Source organism: Macrobrachium rosenbergii, chromosome 19 (genome assembly GCF_040412425.1).
Source record: "Macrobrachium rosenbergii isolate ZJJX-2024 chromosome 19, ASM4041242v1, whole genome shotgun sequence".
In the NCBI taxonomy this organism is placed as follows: domain Eukaryota; kingdom Metazoa; phylum Arthropoda; class Malacostraca; order Decapoda; family Palaemonidae; genus Macrobrachium; species Macrobrachium rosenbergii.
Genome location: NC_089759.1, coordinates 7,969,157 through 7,976,656, shown reverse-complemented (window position 1 = coordinate 7,976,656; position 7,500 = coordinate 7,969,157). Strand labels below are relative to the sequence as shown.

The following is a 7,500-nucleotide window of genomic DNA, read 5'->3' as shown; positions in this document are numbered from 1 at the left end:
CGTGCTTCTGATATTGGAAATCAACGTTTCACGGTAATGTAAGTAGGAGAGGTAAAATGCGAAATTACTTAAATGTCAAAACAAGCAGAGAGAACACTTTTTTAGGATAACTTACAAATTCACTGCAACGAATAGGCTGTGATATTATTCACACTTTACCCACCCAACTGAACGAAAAATTTTATAGGTTTTGTGTAGCTCGACAAAAACATAATTTTGCAGTTTTACCTATTCCCTGTACATCACTAGAACTTAAATGCCCCATATACATATAGTTCGGTGGTAGAGAACTGGGCATGCATTTGTAAACCCGGGGTTCGAGTGGGTACTACCGTTAATTGCGGCCAAGAAAAGGTACAAGATTTATTGATCGCTGCAAGGCCATTCTTATGGCACTACCTCCTTTAAGGAGCAAAAGGCATAACTGTATTTTTAGGAAAGCAAAACGTGCTTTTCCTAAGACCCACATATATATGTCTATGTGTATGTGTACCTATGGAAAATGCGATTTTTGCATTCCCAAAAATGCATTGGAAGGACTTCTTTATTGGATTTATTTCAAACACTTACAGGTAAACGCCTCACTCGCGCACATGCAGATATAAATGCCGCCAACATTTACGTAAAACATACTCGTTTTGAAAAATTACTATTTTCATATGAATCCAAGAGAAATAAATAACTATACTTACACTGGAATTGTGAGGTGCACGATGCCCTTACTTCCTACAGAACGAGTGGAATGCTGAAGCACTTGTGAATGTCCTCTCTTAACTTGCGTTCTTAGCGACAACAGCTAAAATGAAGGATGGAGACAGAGAAGTAAACTCGACCTAAATATTGCCGCCTGGAAACTAAATTCAGTATCAGTCCTTTAACAAGAGATAAATGATAAATAGAAACTGAGCTGACTTATTCATATCTGGGTGTAATTTCTCACGGAGAAATAGGGAGGTCAGGGATTAGCATGGCCAGTTTAAGTAAATTGGGTCAATCCAAGACCTGAAGAAGAGGTCAGTTCTTGAAGGCGCCTGTTAATCTTTCTTATTGCCGACAGGTTCAGCCCGTTTGAAGGAGTCGTCCTCCCGCTTTTCGAAGTTCAGTTAGCATTTGTGTGTGACTTGGGCTGTACCTGTAAGGGATGGACGTTATTCAAACCTTCTGTGTTGGATTGTTTTCATTCAAGTTCCTTGTCTTTCCCTAGACACACACACACACACACACACACACACACACACACACACACACACACATATATATATATATATATATATATATATATATATATATATATATATTATCATCGCCCGATACAGAGGGTAGTTTATTAGATTTCCGTTGCAGTATATCTTTAGACAGATCATCAAACAAATCATATTATAATCTCATTTAATTGGAATTACGTCGTAGCAAACTCCCATTATTAATGCTAACGTTTGCATCAGAGTGCTAACGGAATGGTTATCACTATTATCAAATTAAATGCCAATTGCAAGCTTATGAGTGAAATTAGCTGGACAGTAATGAATTGTAAAATGAAAGTAAGTGGACAACTGTTTGCCAATAACACTGGTGAAGATGAATAGGATACCCTTTGTTAAAAATTCATTTAACAGATGGAAACGACTCAACATATTGGAGGTAAACGAATGTACAATTATATAAAAACAATGGAATGATTTTTCCTGACAATGTTCCCAAATTCGTGGCTTGTACACCAGATTTTTGCCATTTTGGCAAATCGGATGTCATTAGAAATGTTGACAAATATACAGAGGATTCTTACTTCGAAAGATCGGAACCATCCCAGTTCTTCTGTATTTTATTTTTCGTAACTGTTGTGAGGCTGTATTTCTGTAAAAAGCATTATTCAAGGAAAGAAGAGGAATAAAATCATTGTATAACAGTCCCAGTCATTGTAATACAAAACTCCTTGTGTTTCTTAGTTTTAATTATTTTTATCCGAAGACTGGTTAACCGTCCTGTTTGAGGCTTCGTTCAACAGCATGCAAGGGAAACCAAGACCTTAAGGGAAACTATCCTCACATTGAATCACCGTCTTCGGGAATTGGTACTTTAACTTTTTTCCCCTTTTTCGGTATCTTTTCATGGTGGCCGGTAATAAAGTGGCAGGAAAAAAGTCACAGGAAAAAAAGTCACAATTTTGGTTAGGAAAAGAAAGTCAGGTAAAAAAACTCACATTAATCTATGGTGGCAATTAAAACAAAGTAATAAAACAGAAAATATTTTGGATCTTTCCTAGATAGTGACCCCCAAGGGTTTTCAAGGGTCGTTATCCAGGACAGTATTTCTTGGGGTCATTATCCTTATGATATTTACAGTCTTTTGTTTATTTTTTACGGTCACCGGCAAGGTGGATACATACCGGAAAAATTAATGTGACTTTTTTTCCCGTAACTTTTTTATGTGACTTTTTTTTTTTTTACCTGGATTCCTTTTCATTTCTATGAGAAATATTTTATTAATGCAAGACCTCTTCCTGTATTGCCTTAGATAAGGAGTTCCCAGTCTTTTTAAAGTGAGGAACACCCAGCTTTTTTTCTGGGCAGTTACAAAAACACCACCTTGATGTTTGAAATTCTAAAGCAGCCCTATTAGTAAGACTTATTTTGGATCCCTCGAAAACTTCAGACTGCTTGCACACAACATTCAAAAATGAGACTTGTGCAACTCATAGATTTATTGGGAAGTTATGAATATTTACGAAACTTGCATATTGTACACATAGGAAATATAATGATAAACGCATGCAAAATGTTGACCATTTAAAGTAATATATCATTGAATACATTAAATTCGTTTTAAGATTGAGTAAAAAAAGCTAGAAAACTAATTACTTCATGGGAATATTTCAGAATTTTGCAAAATATGTCATACTGTCTTCATTCCTGACAAGTAACACCTTCCGTTTCGTACATAAATGCGATATCTAACGAGGATTATGATCGTCCTGTCCCATCACAACAAAGTCAAAAGGCTATAGGGTAAAATCTGCGTTATTGGAACAGGATTGACAAGGCATTGACTTGGTGAAAAGAAGATCGAATTTTATCCAGTTTATTTGAGTAAAAAAATCAGTTGTAAGAATATATAAAGTTCCTCGGACTGATTCCTGTGCCGAGCACACAGGATTCTTAAACAGTTCCTTAATAAGATAAATGTGTTACAAATCAGTAAGTCATAAAAGAAACTATTTACAAAGTAGCGTACGTTTTAATGTACGTAAAGGCATAGTGAAGAATAATGAATCGATGGAAAACGGATTGGTGGCATCAGAAGCTAAATTCGTCTTAACCCATATTTGATGGGGGTTCCTGTGAGGGAAAGGTTATCGTCAGTAATCAGGGATACGCCTGGCTTCTAGATGTACCTCTACATTTATCATCGGGTTGTTTTTTTCAGGTGGCCACCCTTTGGTGGAGATGGGAGATCATATAAAGATGGTTCCCATCGTAAGATTAATTAGTATATTTTGTTGACGTTAAAAATTCAACAAAAGATACAGTGAATTTTATTGTTAGATACTATGAGAAGTCAATTTAGTTTATGGATATTTACAAGTGAGTGAGTTACCTTTTTTATGTAGAAAAGGATAACAGTGATTTTGTTACGATTAGAAAGCCGCTACCTTTACCAGTAATTCAGTTCCTGAATATATATAAAAAAGGCCATGCAGAAAACCTCAAGCACCTCATCTTAGAAATAGCAGTTGAAGCAAGATTATCATTACACCTACCCACAATATTGTGTGTGAAAACCAGCGTCTCAGTCTGTTGTCAGAAGTCTCTTTGACAGTAATAAGATATTCAGTGGAATCGTTTTCCGACAGTTGATGTTATCATGCGAAAATCACTGAAAAAAATAAATCTTCGAAGGATCGCAGATTTCAGAATGGCCGTGACCTTTTGACCGAACGCGAAGTAGGTTCGAATTTCCCACGAACCGAGAGAAATTTAATATACAGTACTTTCCATTCTTTGTTCAAGTGCATTTAATTTCGCTTCCTTTGTTTATCGTTTGTGCTTCTGTTTAGTCCATACCTGTCAAATCTCCCCGGACCCCCAACTCCGTATACCACGAGTACATAAGTAACTTCCCCCGTGGGGGGATAGTACCGCCAGTGCACCTCATGCGGTGCGCTGTAGACATTACTTACGGTTCTTTGCAGCGTGCCTTCGGCCCCTAGCTGCAACCCCTTTCATTCCTTTTACTGTGACTCCTCTCAAATACTCTTTCTTCCACCATACTTTCCACCCTCTTCTAACAATTGATTCATTGCGCAACTGCGAGGTTTTCCTTCTGTTACATCTTTCAAACCTTTTACTGTCAATATCCGTTTCAGCGCTACATGACCTCACAGGTCCCAGTGCTTGGCCTTTGGCTTAAATTCTATATTCAATTTAGTTCACAAGTAACTTCAGAAATACATTCCTGGATGTTAGGAAACACGCTAATGAGCCCCGCATGGAGCGGTAATGGACTGGGCTATTTACTGAGCTACGGAAAATGAAATTAAAGATAGGATCAATCGAACGAGTGAGAGGGGAACGCCTGATGGAATTCATATCTAGAGATCACTTAATGTACTTGGGGGGAAATAGAAACTAAGTAATGCTGATGTTCAGTGACTCGCAGGCTTGGTAGGTACGCAAATAGTTTCAGCTTCAGCATCAGAATATATGCAGAATCGTGCTCTTAACTCTAGTTGAAGGTAGATGAATGACACTTGAAAGGAAGAAGGAAGTTTTTTGTTTTTGCAGCCTCATGTTAAAGTTAAAATGAGGGTGGTGTATGTTATGTCAAACATCCAAGCGTCTAGTGTAATAAATGTATAAATATATATACATATATATATGATATATATATGTGTGTGTGTGTAGATATATATGTATACATATATATGTATGTGTCTGTGTTGGGGAAATGTATGTTATGTATGTATGTATTGGTCTCGTGGTATGCTAAGTAATATCTTAACCTCAAATCCTAGAGGTGTCCACGAGAACAGGCACGCTTTGTTCAATATTTAACCCGTTGTCCCTCTATTGAGCTAAGCAAGAAATCAAGAACGTAGTAGTTAGTGGGCTGGTGTGAGTCTTTAACTGATCGGAGAAATACATGAGGATAGCAACATCGTTTCAGATTACATGCTGATAAGTGGAGGGCTGACTGAACAACCTCTTCCATGGGCGAAAATGCTTGGCTGCATATAGCCATTGTGTTAGTAGGTGCTTAGACACCACTTAATTCACATTTTAAAAAATTTATTTAGTATTTAATATATATATATATATATATATATATATATATATATATATATATATGTGTGTGTGTGTGTGTGTGTGTGTGTGTGTGTGTGTGTGTGTGTGTGTGTGCAATCAATTTCTAAGTTTGTGTTTAACCACTTGCGTTCTTATGTATGGATGGGAGCCGTCATTATGCACCATTTCCAAGATGAAAATAACCTTTTCGTGTATATATTACTCTTATTTGATTATTTTACAGTGTAATGGCTCATTGATTACCAAAACTGTATTATTTAAAGTTCTTTCGAGATTCTGTTAGCCTTTATATACACATATTTATATAACATACACACGGACATTGCTGCCATGGTGGTGCAGTGGTATGATTCTCGGGTACCAGTCGAGAAGGCCGGTGTTCAAATCCCGCTGCTCACTGATGGCTCGGATTGCGCCATTACATAAATCCGGTAGCATGTCAACCTGACGGTCCGAAAAAAAACCCCGAGAGTGTTCAGTAGGAGAATAGGTACCAGCCCTCGGGCTGGGGAGTTAAACAGTGGGCCTAGTGACACGCTGGCCACGTGTCGTAGGCACTGGGACCTGTCCCCCACTGGCTGTCGGCCTAAGAAACAGATCAGCGCCTGCCCTATGAGCCTACAGAGGCCCAGGGGAACTTTCTCATTCCATATGTACTTTTTTTCAATACTTCTCCAGTATCACACTATGCGTAAACATTTGTTTTCCATGGGTTGCCTAGCTATTTTTGGAAAAATTAAAGAACTTGCTTTAATATGGAATAATAAAACTACTGTAGGTATTTTATTATTATTATGATTATTATTATTCAGTAAATGAAACCTATTCATGTGGAACAAGCCCGCAGGGGCCACTGACTTGAAATTCAAGCTTCCAAAGAATATGGTGTTCGTTAGGAAGAACTAATAGGAAGTAAAGTGAAATACACAAAGAAGAGATTCCACTTATAAAAAGAAATTATAGAAAAATAGATAAAAAAGTGTGAAAATGCAAGAAGAATAGTATTAGGGTAATAATGCACTGTATTTTCGCTTGAACTTGTGAAGTTCCAGTTGCACGACATCCTCTGGGAGGCTGTTCCACAGTCCAACGGTGTGAGGAATAGAAAAAAATTAACATATGACAGTGTACTGAGCTCTTAAATAGGCAGCCTATTAGGGCCAGCTGTGAAGGCTATGAAGAACAATCCCGTTCTTTAAAGATGGGCGTAAAATAATACCCTTTTTCTTAGTGTAAATCTTGATAAACCAACAAAAGTACACTAAATCAACGTAAAACTTAAGGCTTTTCAGTGCATTTCTAACATATCAAGATCTATGCGCAAGAGAATTGTATTATTTTATGCCCATAGCGAGCTGTAAAAGAAAAAAAATGGGAATTTACCGAAAACTCAAACCTCGCGTTCCGAAAGCACCTGGTCATTTTACAATAAAAATTTGTCTGATCGTGAATTACGTATTGTTTCTCATGAAAAAAAGTCATGAAAGTAAAGCTACAATGAAGTAGTAAAGAACAGGGTCTAGAGGTAAAGAGAACAATACATACTTTAATCGCGTTTCGAATTCGTTCTGCCTTCCGCGACAACACTTCTCATCCTCCTCCGATGCTATCGGGACGGGACGCCATTATTATTCTCCAGTAAACAAACAGTTATGACGCCAAATGGGTTTTAGACAAACGACGGCGAACGATGAGAGGCGGTTCCTTTCAGTCATGCAAATGGAAACGTTTGTTTTCCAGTATCGTTCGGCTGTGGCGCCTCTTTGATCAACGCGGTGTGTCGAGACCAAACATTGACGCGGTTGAAATATGACATGGAAATACGTTAGACTATTAGCGGAGACAACAGCATCCATCTCTCTCTCTCTCTCTCTCTCTCTCTCTCTCTCTCTCTCTCTCTCTCTTCTCTTGTGTGTGAGTGTGTGTGCGTGTGTTCGTATTTACTGATATGTCTGTGTGTTCTGAAGTCTCATAGACGGTTATTTAGAAAACTGCATGTTACGCGTGGGTTAAAATGCGTCCACTGTAGTCCTGAGTTCTTGTCTTCGCTGGTTCGAGCCCACGAGACGACGAACTTATTATCAACTAAAAAATTCCCCTTTGGTAACATATATGAAAATATATTTTTTCCGAGGTAGAGCGAATTGGATATTAAAGGACGTTTGTAGCTTCCTGATTGAATATGAATCACGGTGAT

General features: G+C 37.8%; 1 long non-coding RNA gene across 1 annotated transcript in view; it reads right to left on the bottom strand.

Annotated features, from left to right (window-relative positions):
• The window catches only part of LOC136848615 (uncharacterized), a 6,779-nt gene extending 5,946 nt beyond the window's left edge, over positions 1 to 833 (bottom strand). Inside the window, exon 1 of the long non-coding RNA XR_010856065.1 lies at positions 693 to 833. This is a non-coding gene — a long non-coding RNA (uncharacterized lncRNA). The remainder of the gene's footprint in view (positions 1 to 692) is intronic.
• Positions 834 to 7,500: the final 6,667 nt, after the last annotated feature.